Source organism: Oxyura jamaicensis, chromosome 24 (assembly GCF_011077185.1).
Source record: "Oxyura jamaicensis isolate SHBP4307 breed ruddy duck chromosome 24, BPBGC_Ojam_1.0, whole genome shotgun sequence".
Lineage (NCBI taxonomy): Eukaryota > Metazoa > Chordata > Aves > Anseriformes > Anatidae > Oxyura > Oxyura jamaicensis.
In genome coordinates this window covers 7,037,860-7,055,684 of record NC_048916.1, presented here as the reverse complement: position 1 = coordinate 7,055,684, position 17,825 = coordinate 7,037,860, and the positions used below count along the sequence as shown (strand labels likewise).

General features: G+C 47.1%; 1 long non-coding RNA gene across 1 annotated transcript; it reads right to left on the bottom strand.

Annotated features, from left to right (window-relative positions):
• Positions 1-2,568: 2,568 nt before the first annotated feature.
• Positions 2,569-17,825, bottom strand: LOC118177866. Its single transcript, XR_004755944.1, has 2 exons — positions 17,783-17,825; positions 2,569-3,870 (listed from the first exon to the last, which is right to left on the bottom strand). It is a non-coding gene; the product is annotated as an uncharacterized LOC118177866 (long non-coding RNA).

Sequence of the window (17,825 nt, the reverse complement as noted above, 5' to 3'; positions counted from 1 at the left end):
CGCTTCTTTTTTTTTTTTTTTTTTTTTTTTTTAAAAAAGTTCTTATTTTATACAACACTATTCTGTTTTAGTCAAACAAGATCAGAACAAGCCCATCTGATTGAATTGCATCTGTAATATTTAGCACACTAGGCTAGATTATCAGATAGTCCCTTCAGGCTTAAAATTATTCACATAATCTATGGAAAAATGTAATAGAAGATATCCATTCTTCAGTTTTGCTTTCACAAGCTTAGACAAGGATTTCCTGATGGCAAGGAGATAAGGAACTGGTTAACTGTTCCATAAGAATGAGGTTTTTTAGTGCCTTTACAAACCAGTTGCCATCTAAAATGCACTTCATTATTAAATGAACATTTCTTAGTATTTTCTGGAAAGTTTTCAAATCAACAGTTCTTCTTTTTGCTTTGTGTATCACACACGTTCATTGGACTATCAAAATGGAAAATGTGAGTTTCATCTGGAAACTGTTGAAAATGGACATACAGTCACAAAACTTTTAAAAAAAATTAAATAAAAAATGCAATGAAACCAACCATAGTGCAAATAGCTTTCATTTTGACAGACTGAAAGAAACATCAGCCCAGCAGATCCTGAATTAGACTTAGAGTCCTAAAAATAAATAAAATCAATAAAATCTTACAGCGTTCCACCTGCACCAGTGGCGATCATTGCTGCCAGCAGCAGCGCTGTCAGCCTCACTTAGGGCTTCGGAGGAGACCGTCAGCCCGCTAAGAACCACGAGCTCTGAGCACAGCGCATGTTCGTGCAGTCCTGAGAGGCTCTTTTCCAGCTCTGCCCTGAATTAAACAAACATAGTGCTCCTCCAGCTGAGCTGGGACTAATGATGCAGTACATTAGCGAGGCTTTGCCAGTTTTACCATGTATCTAGATTATTCATGCAAATCCCCCAAATGCTTTTGCAGCATAAGCAAGGGTCCCATTGCCGCAGAGAAGCCTGTTCTTGGTTACTTGGCAGCTCTTCCCGTGCCTGGTGCTTTTTGTATTGTAAGAAATCCCCTGTGGGGTAAAGCAAAAACTCAGCTGTCTTTCATTATTTGCAACTGGCTGCTCACATTTTTGGCTCCAGTGGCAGCTGCTGTTTTTCAGCTCCGCAGAGCTGCTCGCATTCCCCTCCATCACTTCATGCCTTACTTCCAAGCAGCAGCTCCCCACACTGCTCGGGCAGGCACTGGATTGCCCAGTGCCCATTCTGAGCCTACCCCAACCCAGCTCCCACCACAAATCCTGGGGCCTTACATACCCAGGAAAACCATGCAGCACGGTAGGTCCAGCTTCTGGCAACACCGATAAAGCACAAACCCCGCCACTTGCCCTTTGTTCCTGGCTCAAGTCACCCAGCAAGACAACCCCTGGTGGTTTTCCCTCCAGTCCCAGCCTCTCTACAGGTGCAGGAGCTCAGCTGAGCTCACCTGCAGCCGAAAACCTCCTGCGTTCACACACTAATACCCCCAGGGATTTCAGGGTGGTATGAGAGGAGTCAAGGTGCAGCCGGGGAAGAGAGCTGGTTGTGGAAGGGCTTCCCACAGCCAACAGGACCCAGAGGGGCAGCCAATGGAAATGAGTGGGGTTTATTTATACTTGTAAACAAGGGTGTCCACTCTGAGAGCAAATTGGAGCAACAGCCAGTAACTGATAGTAATTTCCAGTAATTACATACTAATTAATTGATTTAGGGAGAGATGCACTTGCTTTATATATGGCATTTTTATTAAGTAACTAAGGTTTACTAAGTAATTTCCAAGGCATATTTATTAGCACTGCTTAAATCTCAGTAAACAAGTTATTTTTGTTTTCATTGTGGGAATTATTAAGAATTACTGTGTATTTTACGCAAGAGAATTTCCATCCTGGGCTGCTCTTCAGGAGCACCTCTCCCTTCCTCTACCCCATGCTGAAGCCCACGGGGCAGCCCCTGCGGTGCAGATCCACAGGGATGTTACCCAGTTTCTCCTGCCCTTAGGAGAGCACGGTGCTCACAGTCCACCTGCCCTGCAGCCAGGCAGCATCTTCAGGCACTGCTTGGTTCCTGACCCACGCAGATTCTCCACCCCACTCCCCAGGCTCATCCTCACCACCTTCAGGGGGTTGCACGGCGCAGTGTGTACCACCATTATCAGAGGTCCCTGACATGGAGTCCTTACTTTATTTCCCACTTTTGTCCCAGAGAACAGCTCTCAGTCAGCACTAACAGCACGGCGTAAGGACCCCTCACGCTGCTTTCCCACGGACAACACGCCGCGGTCCTGCCCCAAGCACTGGCAGAAGTGCTGCTGGTGGAGCAGCCACCCCCTGTGTCCCTCTGCACCACCCAGCACCTCCCCAGTGCGCAAAGAAAATCTTAAGGAATTTTTTTTTGGTCTCATGATTAAAAAAATGGCTCTGCAATGCTTTATGCATGCATCTGTTATGCTAAAATAACCATCCTTCCTAACCATGCCCACCTGCTGTCTTTTTCAATTTTAAGTATTTCTAAGTAGCAATCAAATCAGTATAATTTGTTCTTTATCTCAGAAAAACCATTGTGAAAGAAAAATGTGACCATTATTTTACATCAGGGAAAAATACAAGCCCTTTATTTTCAGCCTTCTCTATATTCTATCAGATCTCACAGTCGTCATTATGCCAGTTGTATTTAATATTGCTCAAATGAACAGAGCTTTCTTTAATCACCACAACCTCTCTCTCTTCCCTTAACCCACCCCTCCCCAAGGTTAAGACTTTTTTTTTTTTTTTAATTCAAATACATAAATACTCCTATTACGAATATGTTAAGGGTTTCCAGGAGACAGCTCTGTGGATTTGTTTCAGGAGCTCGCTATCAGTAGCATTAACATCAGTTGCTATTGTGTGAGGATCAAGTCGCTGGATCCTAGAAGTAGGATGCACCAGACGTAACCACCACCCACCGGCTGTTCTAGAGAGATCAAAATAAAGCTGGGCAAATATTGACTTTATAATCAATTTCAAGATTAGGACTGACTGCTGAAATGCACCAGGCTTGATGTAAAAACATTCAATTCCATAACTTTCAATATAGTCTGCAAATTAGAGGTAAACGATAAATTATTATTTATAGACTTGGTGCAAACATAAGGACTGTGAGTCCATTACAGCTTAGATTAATGCCTTTACATAAATGCTGTTTGCAATGCAAGCATCAGGGCAGGCTTTAGGAAGACATTTCTTTGATTTAACTAATGGGGCAGTGGAACCTTTCATCCATAAAAGAACTACTCTCACATGGAACAGAATAGATAATTTTCAACAATCCAATTTTTTTCATGTTTTTCAGCCCAACGGATAACCCCATGCTTATTTAGATTTCTTTCAGTTTATTGATTATTCAAACATCTTCCACTTCTTCAGCATCTCTGCAGATTGACTGTAAGTATGCTGATCTCCAGGATTGCTGCTTTTTGGCAAGAGACCAGCGATGCTGCGCTGAAGCTGAGCCCTTGATTTCCTGCCTTGCTGGGTAGGAGCCCTCCCAGACCAGGTGATAGGTCTGACACGTGTGGGCACGATGCAGCTGGAGCCAGCGCTTGGAGAGCAGACAGCAAGATGGGAAAAATCTGTCCTGCCTTATGTGTGATATGTGTGTACCAGGCTGTTTCACCTCCTGGACTTACAGCCCTTGTGCCTCACGGTGCCTAGCAGCATGGTGTAGTCTGATGAAGCACAGAGAAGGTTGGCACAGTGCCCTCCTCTCAGGTTAACCACAACTCCTCTTTTCTGCCCCAAACTCCCACCTCGCCGACCTGACAGAGCTGGTGATATCCCAGCTCTCAGCAGATCCGGGGGACAACTCAATTCCCAAGGCCCCTTCCAGTGGGCACTCCTACCAGTCTGCGACGACAGGAGACAGACGCTGATGCAGAGCTCAGAGTTTCAGTACCTCGATCCATTAAATCCCCTACACGTGGAGGCTTGATTCTCACTCAGTGCTCCCCTCCCACTGCAGACCCGTCTGTGATGGTGCTGGCACAGCACATCACGTTCCTCCCTCAGGCAAACGCAGGCTTGTTCACACTGACCGGCGCTGCTGCGCTAGGACACAAGCATCCCTCAAGCCCTCTCGGATCCATAATGAACAAGCAAAGATTTGCTCAGCCAGCTAACCAGTTCGGTGTCTCCCTCTCGTCGCTTTGAAAGAGGCAAAAAAAGGGGGAGTGCAATTAGATACGCTGTCTACCAAGGCAATTCCAGCTGATATGCTATTTCTGCTCTTTTAAATGTTAAGTAGCTTTGAGAGAAGCTGGAATAGCTGTGGAAAGAGTTACTGCAGCTTTTCTGTAAAGGTTACCAGACTTTTCTTGCCCACAGTGTGGGCAGCCTGCCGGGGTGGCAGCTGCCTCTTGGAGTAGGTCTGACCTGCAGCATCCCAGCGGACCTGTCCTGGTGAGCGGCCGCAGGGGCCACGTTGCCAGCAGTACAGACACCATGCTTTTACAGCATCCCAGCACAGGGGTCTCCAAGGAACTGGATTTGGGAGAAACTTCTCCTCCAACCTGAAGACCTCAGAGCAGCACTGGTAAGGATATGTTCTTGCATATATAGCCAGGTGGGAGTACAGCTCCTCCAAGCCAGTAACAAAGCAGTCAGTAGCCGAGCTGCATCAGAGACCAACTGCACCCATTATCTGCATATCCATCACACTAAAAATACATTACTGTCCTTCCCTTCCTTTCTCCTCTCCCCAGTGCCAATTCTAAAAATAAAAGCTGTTTTCTGGAAAATCCCCCATTATAAAAAGCTCCTCTCTCTCAGGAACACAATGTTATCGCCCTTTAAGTCAGCTCTGAGCACATCTTCAATAGATGAGAAGAATGGCACACAAGGTTCAGATCATTAAACAGTAATCCAGGGCTGGGGGGTCAAGCATTTCTATTTAACAATGTGCTCCAGTTGCCAGCTCTTTAGTCCACTGAGAGATCAGTGCAAACTCCACTTCTGAAGGCAGAGATGTTTTGCTCGTAGTCCTGCTTTCCTCCACAGCATGCACGCCAGCCCTGCAACATACTGTGCCCCTCTGTGCAGCTGCTGGAGAAAAACTCCACTATTTTCCTTTGCTCAAGTTTAGAAAAACATTACCTTTGGCTTTGGCTGTGAAGGGGTGCATTTCAGCTTGCTCCAGCTCTGCTTGGTTTGGAGTCGAAAGAGATGTGGAGAGCAACCTCTCATCCCAAAGCCTGACATTTGGCCCATCCAAAGTAGAGAGATGCTTTCTGCAGCACAGAACACCCATGTCTGAACCCAGACTCACTTCAGGAAACATCACCTCAGTCCAGAGGTTTCCAAATCTGAACTCAGACCTTGTTTGTCTCTGAGGCTGCCAAAGCAGGCAACTATGGCACTTTGTCCCTGCAATTGCCATGCACAGCACCACTGCTGGTTTAAACCAGGGGGGTATTTCTGCATGACAGCAGAAGGGCTTCGACCCCCTCAGCACACAGTAGCAAGCACGTGAGCAGCAACGAGAGGACAGAGATCATGTTTTATTCAGTTCCTTGCTAATTCCATCCCTAATCTTCCTTCCAAGTGTGAGGTGCTTTTTACAAAGTAAATGGCAGCTTGATTCATACATGAGTGTTTATATATGATAGATATCTATCCCGAGAGTGGCAGAAGGCCTATACCTCTGCTGAGGCTAGCAGCTCCCAGCCTCATTCCAGCACCATCTTTCCCACACAACCCTGTTCAAGGCCATAGAAATGACCAGCAGGTAGCCCAGAACAAGTCTTCCCCTGCCCCTTCTTTTATTTTTCCCCCTTCAAACTCAGCTGCAGCTCATGCAGGCAGAGAGCTGTTCCCCGAGCAGACCCCTGGGAGCAGCAGTGAACGAAGCCGAGCCCCTGCCGCGCGAAGCCGCCAGCAAACACAGCCGCTGCCATATGGAACCGAGCTGCTGATCCACCGCGCCTGGTGCCGCGCCATTGGCAGCGGCTGCTGCCCAGCGCTGCTCACATCTCCCTGCCAGATCTGCAGCTTTGTACGGCAAAATGAAAACCCTGAACTCCCCAGCCCCTTCAGTACCAGTTTGTGCCTGGACGATGCTGGTGCAGGGCTTCAGGAGGGCCAGTTCAATGACCTCAGCATCACAGACCCTCTATGGCTTGAAGCAAACCACTTAATTCCTCTGCATCTCTGCTCAGCACAGCGAGGGGAACAACATTCCTAATTGTTTTTTAAACCGTAAGCTTTTGGACAGGACAGTCCTAGTGATCCACGTACACACAGCTGTATAGCTCTGACCAAATTTTGGTCCTGGTAAGGTTGCCTGAACACTAACCATATTTGAGACCTCTTTCCCTGCACAGGGCTGTGAAATTGTGGATCAGGAAGTTTTCCAGATACGTTTGTACCATCAGCTGCCGGGTGACTCAGCACACAGCCCAAATTCAGCGGGCTAAACACTTGTCACGGACAAAGGGGCTGCTTCTCTCTGCTCTGCCTACCGCCGCTAATCCCACCAAGCCACGCTGGTTCTTCATTGTGCGGAAGAGAAATTAAGCCTGTGTTAGCCATGACTAACGCCCCATGTCAAGGAGCTGCACAGCAATCCGCTTGCTGCTTTGGCTTCCTATCCCAACACGTCTTTCGCACATGTTCTCACATCCAGCTCAGCTACACTTAGCAGATTCTAGTTTCCATAAATAAAAATTAAACAAACACTTAACGAGCGTCATGCATATTAATACCCTCCAGGTGAAGGTTAGCATGAGCTGTGATTGTAGCAAATCCGCATTTGATTAGATTGACTTGAAAACAGGGGAGATAAACAACTCACAAAAGCCTAAAAATTACTATAATTTATTCTTTTGACCTCTGCAAGTTTCTGGATTTATGCAACTTCAGCCTCCTTCATACAACAGGATTTTTTCCTACTCAGTGTGCTTCAAAGAAGCAGGTGCTGGCACATTAAAAGTGACTATTCCCCTCGCCTCTCGAATTGCTAACCACATGTACAGTATGGCATCTGTATAACAAGTTGGCGCTTTTGACTCAGCCGTCTAATAAAAAGCTCCTCGTGAAAGCGAGAGACTCGTTACCAGTTCCTCCTCTGAGTCCCGGGCGAGAATCCGGAGCTGTTGGATGAGCAGGAGGTGTCAGGGACGGGAGTACCTGGAATCTGACACTAGAGCTGCCTTCTTAACAAATTAGCTGGGTTTATTTTTAACTGGCAGCTGAAGGCTGCTGCAGCACTGCTGGGGAGCACGCTCAGCGCCGTGCGATGAAGCTGGCTTGGGAAGTCACAGCAGGAGAGCCCCAGCTCTCGCTCTGGACGAGCTCCTAATTTAAAATAACGTGAACGCTGCAATTATCTGCGGGGCTGACAAGGCAGCAGCCTTGGGATGGACCGCAGGGAAGCGTGGGCAGATCGGCACATGCACTGGCAAAGCTGCGGCAGCTGCGGTCTGCATTTGCTGCCTGAAACACAGGCATCTGGCTGCTGCTGGGTCCTGGGCACAGACCGGGGCGCTCAGACAGCGCCTCACGACCACGGTCTGAAGGGGGCTGCAAGGCAAATAAGGTGGAGGACAGCCCCACAGGCTGGGCATTTGCACCCAAACCAGTGGTCCAAGTCACCTTTTTAATTAACAGAAAAATGCCCATGTTGTATTTTAGATGCCTACATTGAAACAGAACGATTTGCATCCTGAAAACATCCCTTTCTCCTCACTCACATGGTAATGTCATCTGGCCAGCAAGTTGAGACGTAGGTCTGTATTTCGGGTGCCTCTAACTCCTTGGCCCAAAGAGCTTCCACCCCCACAAGGTGCACACAAAGCTGGCTGCAGGAGCACAGTCACAGGAAGGATCGTGTCCACATCTGTGCCAGATTATTATTATTTTTAAATGAGCTGCAGAATTCATGAGGCTGAAACAGAGGTTTTTACAGAGCCTTGCTTTCAGGGACCAAGATCTCTTTAGAGTTTAGGTAAATCTTGCCCTTTCAGCATTCCCAGTATAAATTCATTCTGCCCTCCCCCCCAAGAGAGGGGAGAGTCTCTAACAAGAGCACACCTTTCGGACACCTTCCTATAACCCAGCCTGCCCGTTTAGGGCAGCTCAGCCCAACTACACACCTGGGGTGGTACAGATGTTTCATGAGACTTCTGTCTCTATGGACAAAGAGCCCTCAAGGTGTTACCTGAGTCTTTATCCAGCACAGCAGTCATTAATTCTAATATTCCTGCTCAGGCCCAAGCCAAAAGGACTTTCCCTCCATGGATCAATAGCCAACAGCTGGTTAATAAATACTAATAAAGGCAATCTGGAAGCATCTAACCTGCAGCTTGAAGTTCTCCATGGGGTCCCTTCTCTGCTGCTCAGCAAAAGGTGCAATCACTGTAGGAACACCGGTAACATTTTCAAATAGATGGGCAATTATTATTCATTCATTTCCTGTTTATGGTGACAATGTTAATCACAGCGGTCTCTGGGAGAAGGATGCTAATGAAGATGTGATGCGGGCAGCACAGTCCTAAGCAAATTCCACAGCCATTTCTCAATTCATTAGCATCCTGTCATTCTGAGGGGCAGCCGCAGAGACCCGTGTTCCCACCTTTCACCAAAACATGACAGGATAATAAAGCAATGCTATTTTCAGTCCTGGGGAAAAGCTGAAAGCATTCCTTAAGCTCAATGGTTGTTACAACAAGTCCCTAAAACAGAAAACAAAACACCAGAACAAAACCCAGGCACCCAAACGAGCCACAACAACACCAGGACTGTGAAGCAAACCCAAGCGGCTCAGCCTGGCAGCTGCACAAGTCCTGACCCAGCTGGAGGGAAGGGAAGGGTTTTCACCATTCCCAAGCCAGATGGGAAAACTGATCTGGTTCCCCTCTATTTTACACTCCTGCTGGCACAGAAGAGGTCTCGCAGGCCCACATGCCTATAGCTGCAGTGATGAACAAGCAATTGCACAGAACAAGCCTGCGAAATCTGCGTGGGTGTCCAGGCAAAGGACAAATCCTGGAAGCTGACATCTGGGACAGCTCATGGCAGCGGCTGATGCCCTTGCACCGTCAAAAACTCTTTATTCATCGGGAAAGACAGAGAAAAGAGAACAGGCAGCAATTCGTAACAGGAGAACCTTCAAACTGCCAAAGGGATCTATCCTGCATGGCATTTTGGTATTTTCTATTAGTTGCCCTACATGATTAGTTACAGAGAAAATATGATCAAATGTCTTTTGTTGTTGTTGTTTTAATTGGTGCCTGATAAAACATTCCACGTCTCAGGAACTTTCTGAGGGATCAGAAACACTTAACATTTTTACTTTATTTAAAAGGAAAAAAAAAAAAAAAAAAAAAAACTATAATAAAAACTAATGCCAATGCTTCTGTTTTTTTCACAGAATCACAGAATAGTCTAGGTTGGAAGAGACCTCCAAGATCACCGAGTCCAACCTCCTACCTAACGCTTTTGTTTTATAAAAACTGAGTACTTTAATACGGACGATACCACAGCCATGTAGGTCATGTGCATTAACAGTTCTCTGAGGACCCTGGTTGCTCTCCCTTGACCATATAGAAGGGAACGCTTCCTACTGTGGGTGTTCTTCATCATGCCTGGTGAACGCCGCCTTTTAAACATGGCAGATCTACTCCAGCAGCTTGACATAATAAACATGCCCATTTCCATGCTGAATTCAGAGCTCACAATAGCAACATATTTTCAGAAAAGATGGAGTATTAAATAACCAGCTTTTAGGTTAGAAAATACAGTCCTCCAAATGATCTTATAGCCTGCAGAGTTAATGTGATAATAGATGTTCTGGACTTTTCTTTTTTGTTGTTTTTTTCTTTCCTTTTAAAACAAACAAACAAACAAAAACCATAATAGCAAGCATCCTGCTTTGCTGTGTTCAGATTTCTATACTATTTAGATCATCATATCTAAACTCAAGTTCTGTATTCTCATCGGTTGCCATATGTTACCAGCAAATAGTCAGATGAGCCTTGGAAACTCATAAAAGTATTTGCTAAATCTATGGGGATGCATTTTTTTGCTGATTTCCATTCTCTTGACGGTGGTTTCATCATCCAGCCAGGAAATAGCAACAGGGCAATAGGAGTGATCACAGGCTACAAAGCTGTGGATAGCAAACAGCTGGCACAGTTTGTAAAATATACCCAATCCACCCGCAAAATTGTTTGTCCAGTGGATACAGATAAAACAAGAAAATAAATGCATTTACAGGCACTTGGAAGCAGTAATCTGATTTCCTGTTTGGGGCTCATTTTCACCTAGCTCTACTGATCCTTTGCAGGTGGAAGGAATGAGTCATTTCTCAATAGCTGCAACAGAACAAAGGTGCACATATCCCTCCAATGGATTTTTTTGAGACTTTCAGAGGCTGGCACAATCAGGAAGATAACAAACATAAGGCCCTTAGAAAGCAGATCAAGCCTGCTAGGGTAATGACACAGGTCAGTATGAACCCACATGTACAGCAACTAGAGCATTCTGGATAGGAACATAAATGTTGGCTTTGGAACAGAGAACGATATGCCCACATTTAAAAAGTGTCACCTGCTTTGTGCAAGATGTTCACAAGCTTTAGATTTTGCAGATGTTGGTGCAACAGGGTAGATCAGAGGTCCCTAGCCACAGCATCTTCTGGTTTCCAAAAGAAATCATGTGTTCCTCTCCCTGCTAACAGGTTGAAAAGCTTCCAGCAAAATGCGGTCAGTTTTAAGGGCTCCCTAGCAAAAGGGCAGGCTCAGTGGCAGAGCAAGACAGGAAAGCGCCGGCACTGTCCAGACAGCACTGTGCATCTCTCCCAGAGATCTCACACTTCTATTATTAAATTTCACTCCCTCTCTCTTGGATACAGCCTCGTTTCACTTTCAGCCTCAGCTGCAACACAATATAATTTGAGCTGTGAAAATGCAGTCAGCACATCTAGCTGCTGTTGCCTGAACCATCCATGATTTTGTCAGCTCTCCATGGTTGACAGAGTTTCCTGATGTTAAATAGGTTTTGCAGATGAGTGGGGGCAAGCTACTAGGATAAGAAATCATAAAAGGGAGAGGAAGACAGAGCAAGATGCAGAGTGAGCAAGAAAGCGAGCAGAAAAGGAGCACGCTCTGTAAGCCAGAACATTATGAATACATGGCAGTGCAGAGACCTGCATGGAGATGCCATCCCCGTACACCAGTGCATAATCTCCCAACACTTGGAGTGATCCAACAAGGATGGATGCAGGTGGAGAACATTTCCTGAAATGGTTGCCCCTGCTGTTACAAGAAAAATGCTTTTCCTGCCCTTTCAGAGGGCCTGGCCAGTCCCACTGCAGGTGCAGGGAGACCTTTTCCTATGAAAGCTGGTCCTTTCAAGCCCCAGAGAAAGGCTGTGATGCAGCTGAGAACTGCAGCTGGAGCCTTTGGTAGCCCCCCTTGGGTCTGGGATGGGGTCTGGCCGGCTGCTGGCATGGGACAGGCGGCGTGAAGCTGGGGCTGCTGTGCCCACAGGGATGGGTTCACAGCATCGAGGGTGCTGCACAGCTGTTTCCAAGCTTGCTTCACGTTAGGGCACATCTAATGTTTGAGAGCAGTGTGTGCTGTTCCAGTAATGCTATATGCAGCCTAGCAAATCACAGCAGCTTTCCAATCTTTATTTTTTTCCCTTTTCAACCTATGAGGGGGAAAAATATACCAACTGTATTTGATAAGACTTACTTCCCCTAGAGAGGACTGTGGGCAAAAGTATTCTAATGAAGGAACAAACACAACTCCCATTCCTTGTTTATCTTCATATTTTAAGCAAGGGTTGAGGAAAATGGAGTAATATTTGGCTGAATTCCCTATGTCTGTCAGAAACCAACACTTCATAAATATTTAATTGTGCCTATCTATCACCTGCTGGAGTCAGGCAATCATCACTAGCTTATTCAGCGAGCGCAGTAATAAGCATGTGGTAAAGTTTAGCCTTTCTTGATATTACTGCACCAAGGATCCAAAATGCTCTCAAGAAGCTGGGAATACTGGGGATATAGGATGTGGGAAGAAATTCAGTTTCAGCAAGTAAAATTAAACAGACCTTGTTCTGCTTTCCTTCAGCACTTCAGGTAGCAATGACTTGATCCGTAAGTGACCAAAACACTTTGCACTAATGCATATATATTTTTTTTTATCCCCAGAGTTTTCAGGTGCTTCTGTGTTTTCATCCAGTCACCCCAGCAGTGCCAACTGTTTCACACATGGGGAAACCAAGCCATGGGAAGGGAAGACTCCCAGCAGCAGCGTTTCCATGGCAGCCATAAACTTAACTCAGAGAAGTCTAAAGGGATGTTCTGACCTAGGGAGAAATAGTTGTTCTGACCTCTGAGAGATAGGCAGGAGTTTGGAAAGGGGCTGAGGTCTCCCAGATCTCCCTCTGTCTGCTGCCTCACCTTCTCTAGAGACATGCCTTCATGCTTTAGTGCACCAAAGGGAGACTTCACAAGGTGACCAGTCCGTTCTCGTCAAATATTATCTGGTTGGCTATGCAGTTTGATATACCTCTGTTCCACCAGCTGTTTTACAGCCTACCTCATTAAAATGCCAGCAGGGAATATGAAGAAACTAATTTTTCCTTTAAGCCCTTCATTCCTAATATAAAGCTGGTGAGGATGAAACCTCTCTCCATTTACATCTCTGAAAACTGAGCTTCTGCTTTCATCCGGGCCAAGGCATCACTCAGCAAGTCGTTTGCCTTTCTTCCTCCTGTTTCTGGAGACCTCATCCGGGAGGTCCTCCCGAGCAGGCATTGCTAAAGCAAGACCCTCTGACTCACCTGCACCTCCACAAAGCGCAGGGAGGCCACAGCACCCGTCGCTGTGCTCCGTGCGTCAGGGCTGCTTCCTGACTGCTCGCACAGAGGGGACGAAACAAAGGAGGGTCTCAGCACACGCTCTCCTGCTCTGATGCATGTTCCTCCTTAACACTCAAAAAAAAAAAAAATCTCACTGCCCCCATCCTCCTCCTGCTAGGCGAAGTTGTACAATGGCTCGGGTTGTTTTTGATGTACTTTAAAAGACCATACACTTACATTTAATTAAAAGTATCTACATAGGAATGAAATTAATTAATTCTCCTTCTACCCAAGAGCCCTCTCATTGTGTTCACTTAAATGAGGTTTTTAAATGTTGTCTCTGCCATATCTGGACTAGTTCTCTCCAGACAACACTTGGGCCATTATTTGAGCTCATGCTATGCCACCCAGGTTCTCTTAAAAGAAAACAAAGTGTGTAGGGCCATCCCACGGTCTGGTCTGGAGGATACAAAGGAATTGAATTTGTGCATCTCAGATCTCCCAGAGAGGATCTGCTCAGCCCACCCGCAGCCCTTGTAGCCTGGGATGCTGACAGCCTCCGCTCAGCACGCGCAGCCCGAAATGCTTAACCCGGAGTCGGCACAAACAGGGGGACGCCACGCATTTGAAGTTTTGCGAGGTCAGAAGGCTGCAGCAAGCGGGCGTGCTGAGGATGAAGATCTGAAGTGCAAGGAGAGAGCTGCAAAAGGCTTCAAAGCCCGGCGCGAAGCCCTGCTAGGAAGTGCTGCAGCCGAGACGGGGCTGCACTGCCCATGTGAGAGATCAGGATCGGTGCGAGGAGCCCTGCAGGGGTGCTGAGGGGGCATCCTGCACGGCGCCGCTGCATCCAGCTGCCAACGGTGCCTTCACCCCCAGCCCCAGCCGCTAAACGCGATGCAAATCGGTAAATCAACAGCCTGGAAAACACCCGCTTTTCAAACTGCCATTTTTCTGAGATGCCTGTCCATTTCTCCATGCAGGTCAATCGCAAAGACTTTCAACAGTGACAGCTGACAGGAGAACTTAGCATTTAACCCTCAGAAATGAAAGGAAAGGAACAAAGCAGAAGAACAAGCTCTCCACATTTGGACAGGGAGGATGCAGAGAGGTGACCTAAAACAACGCTACAAGAATGGACCCGGCTATTACACATGAGGGGTATCACACCGCTTGTTCAAGCCCTTGCTCTTCTTTGTGTCCAACTTTTCACCTGGCAGAGGAAATATATTCCTTCTAATTTAATTTCAGGTCGAGACCAGGGCACGTTGCACTCCTGAGCGAGCACTGCTTCCCGTGGAAACCGGCGTGGGAAGAAAGTTACCTGTGTTACTGCCAGCAGCGAGGCAGGGGTTAGCCCCCAGCAGGAGCGGTCCCGGGGCTTGCCTTACTATTTGTGGCACCCAGCCCTGGGCAGTTTTCTCAGCGGGGCAATGCAGATGGAGGGAGTGAAGGCAGCAGAGGGGAGACCCCCCTGGCACCACGGCAGCTCAGAGCCACCCCAAGGCAGAGCCGCTGGTGAGCTGCAGAGCCCGCAGAAGACCAGAGGCAGGTGCAGAGCGTTTTGCCTTGGGTTCAGTAATAAAAGCATAAGTCCACGGGTTACCAGGGGCTCGGCAGAAAGAAAGAAATACCCCTCAAATGGCACACCAGAGCTACCTCCAGCTTGTCTGCCTTCAGGCAGCAGCACTGAGCCACCTGCATAAGCTACACTATGATTTACACCGTGCCTGAAGCCATGTAAAACTGACGTACTGCAGTACTCTCTGCTCTGACTTGGGTGTTTAGGAACCACAGAAGAAGATGGGAAGAATAGGGAGGGCGTTCTGGTGTGACTTGCTCCTGAAAAGCCTTGCAGGGAAAGGGACACGGATGCCACCAAGCCCCACCTCTCTTCGACACAACAGTCTTCCCCTTTCCCCCCACCTATTGCTTCATTTATTTATCTTTTCTGCAAGCTGCCAATCTTCCCATTGATACGTGAGCTCCAGGCTCCTGCAGCCAAAGATTAATTGATGGGGGAACAAGAGATTTCTCCTCCCAAACAATGAGCTTCTCAGGCAGTTTCAGCGGTACACCAATTAGGCTATTTACATTTTGAGTTAAATATAAGTCACACAGAGATTCCCCAAGGCTCATAAAGGTGATCAGAGTAATCTTCAAGATCTGTGTCAAAAGCAGGGAGCCAAACTTTTTCAGCCGAAGGAAAGGGACTACTCATGGCACTGGGTTTTGGCCAGGAGAAACAGTGCACACAGGTGGCACCTGAGGCAGCCCAGGCAGCCCCAACGCCCTGATGGGACAGTACCACTACTTGTACACCGGTCGGGTTATATCATGAAGCAAGAACACACAACTGTAATAGTTACCTGTTCAGAAAACATCCCATACTGCCTGGGTTGTACCCACATCCCATCCTCTCCCACGCCTCTGATCTCCCTCACCGCCCCCCCAGGCTGCGTGCCTGGCAGAAGACGCCCCCCACGCAGACCTGCGCCCATGGGGGGGGTGGGTGCCTGCAGCACAGCTGCGACCTTGCTGGGGCGCCCCACTCCTCCTTGCAGACAACCGGATGGCTCCCCGAGGCCGTACTCGTTTTATAACAACACATTTGCATCATGCTTTCCAGAGGTAGTTTATATTTCACCTGAGTTGCCTATGATAAATCCTTATCAAGAATGCCCATGGCAAGTCTATGGTGACTTTGTTCATTCTTATTAGCTCTGCGCAGATTAGCTCTTCACAGCGCCTAGCCAGTTTATACAGATTTCTGATAAATGTTTTGACAGATTTTCCTGACTTTGGGAAAAAATAATTGGGGGGAGGGAGAATCTTTGCCTTTCCACACTTCAGATACTGTTAATACACGAAATATTCATTGCCTTTCTACAGCGCAGGGTCTACAAACCAGGAAACACTTCTATATCCCCAAATGATTCATAATCATTCCTTCCAAGTCCCTATGCTTGTAGCAGCCTCTGGGTCTTGCTTCATCCTCCAAGCTGCCTACCCACAGGGCAACGAGTCCTCTGTAGGATGTTTCTCCGTGCGTCTTCCCCTGCACTCCAAGAACCAGGGGCTACCAGGGGGGATCCTAAAAACAGATTTTGGATGTCTAGGGAGCACTTTCCTCCTTCAGATTTATGTCTCTGCAGCACCAATAGTAAATTCTGTAGACCCCCGCTACCTTTAGTACTGTCTCTCCCCTGAAATACTGATCTTTTATTCAGTGAAAGCTTTTATTCAGTGAAAGCTTTTTACATAGTGAAGATGACAATGAGAGCAGTAGGTATTTCACCTTGGAGTCAGATATTGGGACTTTTAAAGCTCTGAATTTTTTTTTTGGAAACCCAGAATCCTTGAGTGCCACCCACAGGCTCGTACTGGACAAGACCCCCACTCCAGACAAGCTGGAGGAAGCCGTGGCTGCACTGATAGCGATGTGGGTTTTTGAGTTTAAGCTTCTCTGATATCCTAATCTCTCACTGCAAGAAACATGGTTATGCAAATAGAGGAGTGCCACAGCCTGACCTGGGCCATGGATTGCAATCTTCCTGTCCTCTCCAGATACTGTGGCTGAGGATGGAAATTTCCAACATCCCCTTCATGCAACCATTTACTTTCTGCCAGATTTATCTTCCTGCTATTAGCCTTCAGAGCTCTGATTTGTTTGCCTGTCATTTGGACAAATGTTGACGGGCAGAAACAAGCAGGTCTTTTTTTTTTTTTTTTTTTTTTTTTTTTTTCTCCTAGCCTCTCCCTTTCCCCCTCCAGAATCCAGCTCCAGCAAGAACATCAAGGAAAAAGGATGAACAACTGACCCATAAAATAAATACAAGGCTTACAGTTTCTGATAAAGATTAAATATTGTAGGAGTCATTTCAAATGACTAGATAAAAGCCAGGGGAAGGAAAAGCCTTAGACCTCGACAGAGTAGGGGAAAAAAATAAAAAAACATACATACACATACAGAGAAAGATGCCTTTTAAGCTTTATGTGGTGTTTGATAACCTGAATAAGTTTTGCTCCAAGCAGACTGGCCTCACAACTGCATCTCAAATATGTCCCTGAGAAATCTTGGGGAAAAAAAAAATAAAAAAATAAAAAAAAATCAAGAAGCTGAACACTAACACGGTATTATGCTGACCTGGGAGATGTCAGCTTTCTGCCTATTCAGCTGCAGCCCAGAGATAACCCACAGCTCCTCTGAACTCAAGCAGCATCCCCAGCGCCCCCAGACCACGCGGGACTCTGATCTAGGCCTGCTGTCAGGCCCGTTTTGCTCACCTATGCATAAACAAGAAGGCAGTGCTTGGGAGGAGGAAAACCACGTTACGGATCATCTCTCTGCTCCCAAACCAGCCAAGAGCTCTGGGTGAGAGAGGCTGGGACACCCCCAGGCTGCTGGGGCAGTGCCCGTACTGCCGTGGGTGCTGCTGTGAGGCTGCCTCGCCGTTCCAGGCAAGCTGTGTGTGCTGGGGCGAGACGAGAGTGCTGGTCCTGCTTGACCATAGGAGCACATACAGAACGTACTAGGCACATTGCTAAAATACTCCTTTATGTCCAGGTTAGAGAATTCTGGTTAGAGAGCATTTTGTCCCACATTTTCCAGAGCAGGCATCCTTGCTCTCCCTAGTCCCCACCTGCAACTCACTTTAGCTAACAATGAGTCTTGACAAGACACCTATAGACAAATAACTGTAATTTGTAAGTGCTGCAAGCAGGCTGAGTTAGATGGGTGTGAATGCATTTATTTCTGTGGCTCTGTGTGCCAAACAAGCCTTTCAAACCTCACAGCCTTTTGACCAACGTGCCCACTACAACGAAGCTGAATGCAAGCGTGCTACTCAAACAACCACCACCACACAAAAAACTCAGGTTTTACTGAAAAACCGTGGCGATACCCACAGCCCCCGAGGAAGGACACATCCAGACACAGCCCCAGAATCCCCCTTACCTGCAGAGCAGTCCCAGACAGACACACCACCAGCCCAGGGCAG